Source organism: Protopterus annectens, chromosome 1.part2 (assembly GCF_019279795.1).
Source record: "Protopterus annectens isolate FY-2018-M chromosome 1.part2, PAN1.0, whole genome shotgun sequence".
Classification (NCBI taxonomy): Eukaryota; Metazoa; Chordata; order Ceratodontiformes; family Protopteridae; genus Protopterus; species Protopterus annectens.
In genome coordinates, this window is record NC_056727.1 from 262,495,757 (window position 1) to 262,507,811 (window position 12,055).

General features: G+C 45.7%; 1 protein-coding gene across 1 annotated transcript in view; it reads left to right on the forward strand.

Moving 5' to 3' along the window:
• Positions 1 to 12,055, forward strand: part of LOC122792349 (aprataxin and PNK-like factor) — a 679,332-nt gene that overhangs the window by 473,881 nt on the left and 193,396 nt on the right. The gene's annotated exons all lie outside the window — the stretch shown is intronic.

Here is a 12,055-nt window from a genome sequence, read left to right on the forward strand (position 1 = left end):
GAAGGAGGGGAAACTTGGAAGGAAAAAGGGGAATTTGGGAGTTATCCAGAGATGATGGAAATCATCATTACTTTTTTCAACTAAGTAAAGATTCTTTGGGGGGAGTTTTTCTGAGGGTTATGGAGCTAGTGTGTGCATTTCTAGCATAAGTTCTTTAACCATATTTTTAGAAACTTTAAAATCTTGATCTGATGTTGTCCATTTCATTATGCATCACGAATATGTCTTCAGATCTGCCTCAGATCCGACTCGACCATTTCTTCCAGACATATAGTCCGAGTCTCAAACTCCCTCTCCCATAATGCCTCACCCCGCTTCATCCCCCTCAGATCTCGATGTTCTTCGTTCCACATTGCTGCAGTCCTTACTATTGGGTAGTCCGCTGTCCAGTCGGCCCGAATACCAGAGTATAAGGCTGACGTCGGTCAGGGCGCATTAGACTGACGTCAGTACGTCAGGGTACTAATGCGCATGACCGACGTCATATCCTCAGTCTTTTTTGCCGCATGGTCCGATGCAGAAGCAGTTTTGCGAGTGCAGGTTGGCGTTCTGAAATATTTCCGAAGCTGGAGTTTCAGACCGAATCAGAGTTGGCTAAGTACCCCGTTGGGGAACATTTTGGTTTTTTCTTGCCTCAGTTTTTAACCGGATGTCAGAAAAAGTGAATAACTGTATTTCTTGTGGGAAACAGATACCTCATAGGGATTACCATACCTTGTGTATACCTTGTTTAGGGCCTGAGCACGACGTTGTTGGTTGCCGCTCTTGTGCTAGGTTTAACAAGCGCACTATTAAGAGACGGTTAGACTGTGCCAGGTTAGTGTTTGGGAAGCGTTGCAATTATAAAATGCCGTCGGATGCTCCGACGCCCCCTTCGTCCAAGAAGCGCAAGGACAAAACAGCGAAGCCTAGGGTTGATGAACCGGCAGTCCCGGACGTCGGTTCTTTAGAAGGCTCAGTGGAGCCGGAGGTTTTGCCAGGAGTTTCTTTGGAGTCTCAGGCAGAGACTTTACTGTCACAGGATGTGCCTTCTCAGGAGGTAGGCCAGGCTGAGGGGGCTTCTCAGGTAACTGTTCTTCCCTCTCTTCCCAAGGTAGTTAGAGCCTCTCCTTCTGTTGCCAAAACTTCTTTGAGAGGTAGGCCAAGTTCAGCTTCAGTGGAGGCTTCTCCTAGCATTTCAGGTTCTGTGCCTAAGAAACATATGCTTAAAATGGCAGAAGATTTGATTACTATGATTAGAGGTTCTATGCCCCCTCCTGATAAGAGGCCTAGGGTGGAACCGGAGTTTGATAGTTTTGAACAGTGTTCAGAGGCTTCTGAGTCTTCTGCGGAAGATTTGCAGGAGTTTCCTCCTTATTCTGATTCTGATGTGGATGATTCCACTCCTACAGCTTCTCCTCCTGAGGATTTCTCATTTTCAGAGACTCTGCATTCCATGAGGGAGCACTTTAAATGGGAAGGCCAGGATTACTCTGATTCCAGGAAAAGGCTTAGGGAATTCTTGTTTTGCCCCAGCATAGGCCCTTAGCTATACCTCCTGTGTTGAATGTGGTGGAAGATGTTTTGCAGAGGCTTCCCTGAACCCTGATTCTTTGCCTCCTGCTCCTGTTAAACCTGATAGGTACTATAGGGTGCCTGAAGCTCATAAGTATCTTTTAAGAGTCCTAGGGCAGACCCGGAAACTGTTTCTCAGGGACCTAAAGGTGTTAAGGCCTCTGTGGTTAAAAACCCTGTTCCCACTGATAAAGAGGCAAGGGCTTTGGATAGATGGGGAAAGAAAGTGTATACTTCTTCCACTTTAGCCATGAGGGCATTGAATTGTCAGTTTCACATGCTTAAATATCAAAATTATCTCCTTTCACAACTGAAATCTAAGGTGGATGCTTTGGCGGAAGGTATTGAGTGTAAAGAGTTGCTGGATTTAGTTCATGTGTCTGAACAAGTGGGTAAGCATTCCTTGCAATGTGGTTTTGATGCTGTACAGGCCTCCTCGAGGGTGGCTGCCACTAGTTCTGTTCTTCGCAGGCATGCCTGGTTGAGGGATCAGAATTTAGCTGAGCATGTTAAGACAAGGATTTTGGATGCTCCTTTACAGTCGGATGTGTTGTTTGGTTCGCCTGTAGAAGCAGTTTTAAAGAAGATGGAGGACAAAGCTAAGTCTATGCAAACTGTTAAAGATTTTTTGCAGGTGCAGCCACCGAAGTTTAGTAGAAATTGGCCTACTAAGGGATGGACATATCCTGCTTATGATTCCCAGTCTAGGGGTAGGTCTAGACGTGGTAGGGGCAGAGCTCAAGGTTCTTTTAGGCCTAGAACAGGGAGTTCACCTGCTCAGACTTCTGGTGAGGGCAGGGGTCAGTCCTTTCGTAAACAGACCCAATGACCTGCCTTTTCAGCTGCCAGTAGATTCTCGTCTGGCAGCTCCTTTGGGAGGAAGACTGTCTCTTTTCAAGGAAAATTGGGATTTAATTACTCAAGACAGATGGGTGTTGGATATCATTCACCACGGTTACAGGTTTTATTTCCATACATTGCCCCCTTTCAAAGGCATGCCAGACGTTCCTCCTCCACAAAGGAAAGAGGCTCACAAGCAAATAGGGGCCATTCAGCCAGTCCCTGTATCAGAAAGGGGCCTAGGGTTTTATTCTCGCCTGTTCCTAGTACCAAAAAGGGGAACACGTGGAGACCAATTTTGGATTTATCTATCCTCAACACTTATCTGGACATTCCCAAGTTCAAGATGTTGACGTTACAACAGCTTTTACCTCTGCTGGGCAAAGATCACTGGATGGTTACTTTAGATCTCAAGGAAGCTTACCTTCATGTGCCTATAAGACTAAGTTGCAGGAAGTATCTGCGTTTTCGAGCTGGAAATTCTCATTATCAGTTCTCTGCATTGCCCTTTGGCTTATCTACTGCGCCCAGAGTATTCACAAAGGTTCTGGCTCCAGTGATAGCTTACTTCAGGCTAAAAGGAATTCAAATCTATCCTTACTTGGACGACTGCCTGATTCTGGCTCAAGAAAAGGAAGACCTTCTACAGCATCTGGAATATGTTATAGCAGTGCTAAGATGCCTAGGGTATTCTGTGAACGAAATAAAGTCCAGTCTAGTACCCTCTCAAGACATGTGCTTTCTGGGTGTGAGACTGAATACAGCAGCCCAGATGGCCTTTTAACCCCGGACAAACAAAAGAGTCTATCACTTTACTTCCATCAACTATCTCATCAGTCCGTGCTGACTGCAAGGACAGTCCTTCAAGCATTAGGGTTCATGGCATCTTGTATTCTGGTGCTTCCCAATGCCAAACTGCATATGAGGAAGCTGCAATGGTATCTCAAAATGTATGGACACAGCACTGCCAGGATTTGGACACTGTCATTCAAATAATACCTTGCCTTCAAAAAGAATTTTTGTGGTGGGCTCAGGAATGTCACCTAAACAAGGGACTCTCTGTGACCCGGCCAGAGGCGAGTCAGATTTTAACGACAGATGCCTCGGACATTGCTTGGGGAGCTCATCTGAATGGAAAGTGGATACAAGACAAGTGGCCTGCCAGACTACAGCATCTACATATCAACATGAAGGAGATGTTAGCAGTCCAGTTTGCATTAATGGCTTTCAAGGAGTTACTTCTTCCAGGGCAGGTGTTGATTCTAACAGACAACACAACTGTCATGTGGTACATCAACAAGCAAGGGGAACACATTCTTATCCTCTATGCAGGCAAGCAATGATTTTATGGGAGACTGCGCTAAGCTTGCAACTAACTCTTCAGGCAAGGTTTCTGCCGAGCACAGAACTCCTTAGCAGATGTGTTAAGCAGACAAATCATGGATCCCCACGAGTGGAAACTGGATCTTCATGTATTTCAGAAATTGACAGTGTCATGGGGAACTCCAGACATAGATCTGTTCGCTTCTCCACTAAACCACCAGCTGCCAAAGTTTTGCACAAAGGGGTTTCATCACACAGCTTGGAAAGTGGATGCTCTGTCTTTCAGTTGGAAAAACCTTCATGTGTATGCCTTTCCACCTCTGCCTCTTCTTCCAAAGGTGCTATTAAAAGTCAGACAAGACAAGCCAAGGATGATTTTGATAGCTCCAGATTGGCCTCGGCAACACTGGTACCCACTACTAAGGAGTCTGGTAAGGAAGCCTCCATGGCCTTTGCCTTTGATTCCTCATCTGTTATCTCAGAAGGACGGTCATCTGCTCAATGTCAAGCTTCACTCTCTTCATCTAACAGCCTGGCATATTCTGTGTTGAAACACAGCAGGTCTCAACTTCCTCAACAAGTTTTAAATGTGATTATGGAAGCTAGAAGACCTAGTACAAGGAAAGTGTACGCAGAAAAATGGAAGAGATTTTTATTTTGGAGTACAGCAAAGAATTTGGAGATTTCTGAGCCTAATTTGAGTGTGGCTCTTCAATATCTTACTGAGTTATTGGACAAAGGTTTGTCCTTCTCTTCCATTAAGATTCATGCTGCAGCAATTTCAGCTCACTATGATTGTGACCCACCATTGTTTTCGCATCCTTTGTTCAAGCAGTTTCTTAGAGGGGCAAAGAATATAAGACCCCCGTAGAGCTCCTACTCCTGCTTGGGATCTCAATTTTGTGTTGGAAAAACTTACTCTACAACCTTTTGAGCCTGCGGCTACTGCTGAATTGAAATACTTGTCATGGAAGACTGCTTTTCTGTTGGCTATTACTTCTGCAAGAAGGGTGTCTGAGTTGCAGGCCCTTATGGCAGTAGAGCCCTTTTTGATTTTCCATAAGGATAGGGTATCATTACGTACTAATCCTTCCTTTATGCCTAAGGTGGTTTCTAGTGTGGCTTTAAACCAAACTATTCATTTGCCTACTTTTATGCAGACCCCCAAAATAAAGGGAAAAGATTTTGCACACTTTAGATGTACACAGGCAATTGCGTTATTATTTAAGCAGGACTAAGGATTTTAGGCAGTCTCAGCAGTTGTTTGTTTCTTTTGCTTTGAGTTCAGGGCAAGCCTGTGTCAAAACAAACTATTTCTAGGTGGATTGGGTTTTGCATTGCATTTTGTTATTCCCATCATGGCAAGGAGATTCCAGCTGGGATTAGGCCTCATTCCACTAGGGCTACTGCCACTTCAACAGCATTTCTAAGGGGGGTGGCAACTAAGGATATTTTGGAGGCAGCTACTTGGAGTTCAGTTCATACTTTCTCTAAGCATTATCACCTTCCTATCTACTCTAAGTCTAGGGCTGGTTTTGCCACAGCTGTTTTGCAAGGCATGTTGTCAGCTCCTACTTCTTTATGATTTGCCAGCCTCCCTTACCTCTGCTTTGGGATTCTACCCAATAGTAAGGACTGCAGCAATGTGGAGCGAAGAACATAGTACAGTTTTGTACCTACCATAAATGTAGATGTTCGAGGATCCACATTGCTGCAGTCCAATTTACCCTCCCTCCTTCCCCTCTGTGTTTAGGGGTGGTTGTGTAGGTGTGGTTATATGCTGATATTTTTGTATATATCTTGTTGTATATATTGTACATATGTTTGGTGCAGGTATTTTGGGCCTTGTCTTTTTAGGGTCTTCTGACATCTGGGGCAAGAAAAGACTGAGGATATGACGTCGGTCATGCGCATTAGTACCCTGACGTACTGACGTCAGTCTAATGCGCCCTGACCGACGTCAGCCTTATACTCTGGTATTCGGGCCGACTGGACAGCGGACTACCCAATAGTAAGGACTGCAGCAATGTGGATCCTCGAACATCTACATTTATGGTAGGTACAAAACTGTACTTTTTCTATCTTCCAGCACAGATGCTATTCCAAGCCTCCATTTAGATAAGTGACTTTTCCATTTATTTCTGCTTTATTAATAGTATATTTCTCACTCCTAGCTAGGTTTTAAGTTTTCTGTAGCTGTTAGTGGTAATCTCCCCTCCCTTCTTAGGTAGCTATCTTCTGATGTTCTTCGTGTTTCACTGTTGCAGTCATTACGTAGGTTCATAGTTTCATAGATTAGTACTAGGCTAAGTGCCCTTGTGGGCTATTTTAAGCCTAGCCATTTACCCCATCTGAGAATCCAACCCTGTACCTTGTGTCTGTAAGGTAAACACCTTAACCATTATGCCATCCCTCCCACTTTGGGTTATCTGCTTGCAGGTAGCCCTCAGTCGGCCTGATTAACAAAGTCTTGGGTCCTGCGTTGGTTGCTGTCCCTTCTTCCATGACGTCAGGTTGTCAGGGGTATAAAACATGCAGCCGACGCCATTACATCATTCTTTCTTGCCGTGCGGTGCCCGAATCAGAAGCAGTTCGCAAATGCCGATCGGCCGACTCCTGAAATTTTCATTTTTGAGTTTCAGAACCGAAATCTTCAACTAAAGCTAAGTAGCCCATTGGGGAAACTTTTTCTTGCGCCTTACCGATGTCAGTAAAAGTTGATAATTGCATTACTTGTGGAAAGCAAATACCTCATAAAGATTTTCATTCGTACTGTATTCCTTGCCTAGACCCTGACCACGACGTACCTTGCTGTTGGTTTTGTGCTTTATTTAATCAGTGCACTATCCGTCATCGGTATATTTTCGCCTCTAAATATTTTGGTTCTTGGTTTAATTATCCAGAAATGTCATCGGTTAGCCATCCGACTACTGGGATTCCGAAAAAAAAAAAATGCAAAGATAAAGACAGAGAGAGGCCGCCGAGGTCCAAAACTGCCGACGACGCTTCTCCTAAGCCAGTCACCAGTTTGCCGGTACTCAGTGAGGTGCTTTCGCAGCCCCTGATACCCGCTAGTTCTGATTCGCAGGCCTCTACTGAGATCCATTCGGAGTCCGGCATGCCGCGAGATGCTTCAACTATGGAACCTGTGGAAGTCTCTACCTTGGATGGGTCCAGAACCACTGTGCAGGCACCGGCTTCTGAGGGTGTATTCAGGCCTACGGACTTGCATATTAAACCAACGCCTCCTCCTTTACTTAGGCCTAAATCTTGAACCATGCCTAAAAAAACGACGCCCAGGCCACGTGCTCAGGCCTCTATGCCTAAAAACAAATGATAAGAATGGCTGAAGATCTAATAACTCTAATCAGGGATAGCCAACCCCCCCACCTGAAGTTGATTATGAATCTCCTGATCAGGATTCTTTTCTTTCTGATTCTTTCTGATTCTTCTGATTATTTGGATTTGCCCTTATCTACTCATGAAGATTCTGGTGCAGAGGACTCCATTCCCTCTGCTTCCCCTCCTGAGGATTTTTCTTTTGGGGAAACCTTACATACTCTAAGGGAGCATTTCCACTGGGAAAGCCATGATTTTTCTGATTCAAAAAAGAGGCTTAGGGATTTCTTTCTCCTACCTCAGCATAGGCTTTTAGCTATTCCTCCTGTACTAGACATTGTTGATGATGCTTTTTCGGAATCTAGTTTGGCCCCTGATTCCCTGCCTCCTGCTCCCAGAAAACCTGACAGATACTACAGGGTCCCTGCCTCTCACAAGTTCCTTTTTAAAAATCCTATTGCAGATCCAGAGACTATTTCACAGGTTCCCAAGGGCATTAAGGCTTCTACTGCTAAAAATCTTATCCCTTCTGATGGGCGCTGGATAGATTGGGTAAGAAGGTTTACACTTCTGCATCCTTGGCCATTGGGGCTTTAAACTTCCAGTTTCATGTGTTAAAGTATCAGCAACATGTTATTGGACTGCTTAAACAGAAAATGATGTTGATTTCTGACTGTGTGGAAAATAAAGAATTACAAGATTTAATGCATTTTGCTGAACAAGTTGTTAAACATACTTTGCAATGTGGATTTGATTCATTAGAGGCCTCTTGCAGGGCTGCTGTTACTGGGTTTGTGCTCAGAAGGCATGCTTGGCTTAAGGTGCAATCTTTGCCTGATCATGTTAAAGCTAAATTGTTGGATGCTCCTTTAAATCAGTACCGCCTGTTTGGCAGCAAGGCTGAGGAAGTTCTTAAAAAGATGGAAGATAAAGCTAAATCTATGTAAACTGTTAAATATTTTTTACAGGTTCAGCCTCCTAGATTTAGTAGGCACTGGCCCTTTAAGAATTGGTCCTTTCCAGACAGGTTTCAGTCCCAGGGGACACCAGAACTAAGCAGTGGGGGGCCTCCACTTCCAAATCTGGGAATAAGACCCCCCCCCCCCATGGTAAACTGTCTCAATGACTTCCTTTTAAAATTTCCAAGCACTTATCAACTGACTGCCCCTTTGGGGGGAAGGATTGCTCTTCATGCAAAGAATTGGGAACTCATTACCCAGGACAAATGGGTTTTAAATATAGTGTCCCAGGGATACAGATTTCACTTCCACACGTTGCCAACACCAAGCGGGTGGCCGGACCTACCCCCAAATCAGTGGGCAGAGGCCCAAAAACAAGTACTTTCTCTCTTAAGCATGGGGGCTATTCAGCTGGTACCAGAAGAGGAAAAGGGACAAGGTTTCTACTCTAGACTTTTCCTGGTACCCAGAAAAGACAATTCATGGCGTCCTATCCTGGACCTGTTGATTCCAAAATTCAAGATCCTGACTGTTCACCAATTACTTCCTATGCTAGGCAAAGATGCCTGGTTGACAACACTAGATTTAAAAGAAGCATACCTGCACATCCCAATCAGGGAATCTTGCAGAAGATACCTATACTTCAAAGCAGGCTACATGCACTATCAGTTCTCTGCACTGCCTTTTGGCTTATCTACTGCGCCCAGGGTATTCACAAAGTGCCTAGCTCCAGTTATTGCATTTTGCAGGCAAAGAAATATTCAGATATACCCATACCTGGACAATTGTCTAATTCAGGCAGAAAGCCAGGACATACTTTTGAATCATCTGGCCTTTTTACAAAGGGTTCTAACTTGTCTGGGGTACACTATAAATGAAAAGAAATCACACCTGTTACCCTGTCAACAAATTATATTCCTGGGAGCAAGCTTGAATACAACTTCCCATATGGCTTACCTCACGCCAGAGAAACAAATTCATTTGACAACCTACTTCAAACAAGTGGCCACAAAAGCCCTGCTGTCTGCAAGACAAGTACTGCAAGCCTTGGGGTTCATGGCCTCCTGCATTCTTCTAATTCCATATGCAAGTCTGCATATGAGGAAACTACAGTGGTATCGAAAAAGCCTATGGTGTGAACATTCTCAAGACCTAGAAACAATGATTCCTATCATACCTTGCCTACTCCTAGAGTTCCTTGGTGGGCAGAGGCCTGCCACCAAAACAAGGGACTACCTTTCACACCACCCCCTGCCGCCCAAACACTAACATCAGACGCATCAGACTATGCATGGGGGGCTCACCTGGCAGAGAAGGTCATTCAGTGCAAATAGAACCCAAGTCAAATGCACCTGCATATCAATCAAAAAGAAATGTTAGCTGTACAGAATGCTCTGACAGCCTTCAAGGACCACATTCTTCCAGGACAACTAGTGGTAAAGATGGACAACACCACTGTTATGTGGTACATAAACAAGCAGGGGGGTACACATTCTTACCCCCCCCTGCAGACTAGCCATGGCATTGTGGAACACAGCCTTGAGCTACCAAGTGCATCTACAGGCTCAATTCCTGCCAGGAAATTTAAATACACTGGCAGACGGACTAAGCAGAAACCTCATGGACCCACACGAGTGGAAACTAGAACCAAGGATTTTCAACATGTTGACAAGCAAATGGGGGAGCCCAGATATAGACCTGTTTGCCTCTCCCCAGAACTACCAGTTTGACAAATTTTGCACAAGGACTCCCCACAAACAAGCCTGGAAAGTGGATGCTCTGTCCTACCGCTGGAAAAACCTATCAGTCTGTGCCTTTCCCCCTCTGCCTCTGCTCTCCAAAGTACTACTAAAAATCAAACAGGACAAACCAAGGATGATTTTGATTGCTCCAGACTGGCCGCGCCAACACTGGTACCCCCTCCTGCGCCGTGTGTCATGGTTATCTCCATGGCACCTGCCTCAGACTCCTTCTCTGCTGTCTCAGCAGGAGAACCAGATTCTGCACTCTCAGCTTCTAACACTGAACCTTGCAGCCTGGCTAATTATTTAATCTCTCCTTTACCATCCCTCAGCAAACCTGTGATGGATATAATTTTAGAGGCATGGAGGCCTAGTACTGGAAAATCTTATGCTGAAAAATGGAAAAGATTCTGTGCCTGGAACCAATCTCTAGGGATGAGCACAGCTGTGCCCAATTTACCTCAGATTTTACAATACTTAACTGAGATGCTTCACAAGGGCCTGTCTTTTTCCTCCATTAAAATCCACGCCTCGGTCATTTCAGCTCATTGTAACACAGAACCTCCCCTCTTCTCTCATCCTCTGCTCAAGCAATTCCTCAGAGGGGCCAAAATTTTGAGATCACCAAGGAGAGCTCCAACTCCAGCCTGGGACCTTAACTTTGTCTTGGAGAAACTCACTCTACCTCCTTTCGTGCCAGCTGCTACTGCAGACTTAAAATTTCTTTCTTGGAAAACAGCTTTCCTTTTAGCAGTCACTTCAGCTAGAAGGGTATCTGAATTACAGGCCCTTATGGCAGTGGAGCCTTTCATCATCTTTCATGCGGACAGGGTGTCCCTCAGAACCAATCCATACTTCATGCCCAAGGTGGAATCCAGTGTGGCTCTTAATCAGTCTATTTATTTGCCAACCTTCTTTCCCAATCCACAGAATAAAGGGGAACGGATACTGCATTCCTAATTTAGACATGTTGTTAGTGTGTGTGTGTAAGTTGTGGTGTGCTTGTGTGCTGTATTTCTATTCGGCATGTCTGACAAGCCGGTGGGTTCAGACATACCCTCAGGTTTTAAGAGGTGTGCTTCTTGTGGGCATAAGATTATCCAATCAGATGCCCACAAAAGGTGTGTGTAGTGTCCGGGACCAGGGCACTTGGAGATGCCATGCAATATGTGTTCGGGCTTCAGTTACCATGCCCTTGCTGATCAGTGAAACAAGCTGACCTTGAGAGGTCTTCTCCCAACCTCTGGAACCCAAACTCCTGTCCCAAAGAAAGCGTGTTCCCTCAGCTATCCCTGGGACCACAGCTTCTGCTCCTGAGAAATGCAGGAAGCTGTCAAATCCATCATCTTCAGATCCCTGTTTCTGCTTCTGTCTGGCTTCAAGGCCCCAGGCCTGCCTTTGTCTGTTGGACCCTTATCCTTCAGGTCCAAGCAGTCAGTTGGATCCTATGGAGATAGTTCGGATACACAGCTCTTTATCCCTGGATCAGACTCATTTGGGTCAAGCACACCTGGATTGGAAGCCCTGGAGCCATACTCTGCATCAGAGTAAGTCTCCCTCCCCTGTCCCGACCATCCGGCCTAGTCTGTCACCAGTCAGATCTACCCATTCCTCGGTTTCCTGTAGATCCTCTCGGCTGTCACACTCTGATATGGATGGAATGTTAAGGAATTTTCTCAAAGCCCATAATCCAGCTGGGGATCTTGCCTTCTCCGATCCTTGGTGGATCTGTGAGAATACCAGCCCTGATACTGCAGCCTCCTCTTCTGATCTGATCTTTGGCTTCAGAGTTGCAGGGCCTAACACTCCCGAGTGGACTGTCGTCGGAGTGTGGAATATGTCTTTCTTCCATTCTGACAGATCCCCAGACCAGCTTGGCTCCAATACCTTCGGAATGTAGCATGTCCCATACCCGAGAAGTCAGCGCCTGTTCCTGTGGGCTAGTGTCGACTCCGACCTTTTCAGAACTGTCCCTTCTCCTGTGAGCTTTGGCCTTTGACAGTTTCAGGCCACTGACTTCTGGAGGTATCGGATCTGGGGTGAGCTCATCCTTCTTTCCCTTTGCAGCTTCGGCTCTGGCGGTGGGAGGGTGTTCTCCCAGCATTGTCTGCCTTCTAGATGGCAGAGAGGGTATTCTCTACACTGCGAGAGGCGGTCCTTCTTCTGTCAAGCCCTACCCAACCCCCTGCATATCAGGGCTTTGCTCCCATTCATCCGGTCCTTGGCCAGCCCACCTGGAGAGCCTCTGACCTACCGCTCAGCAAGAGGTCCCCTTGTCTTCTGAGTCCTGTCCCGAGT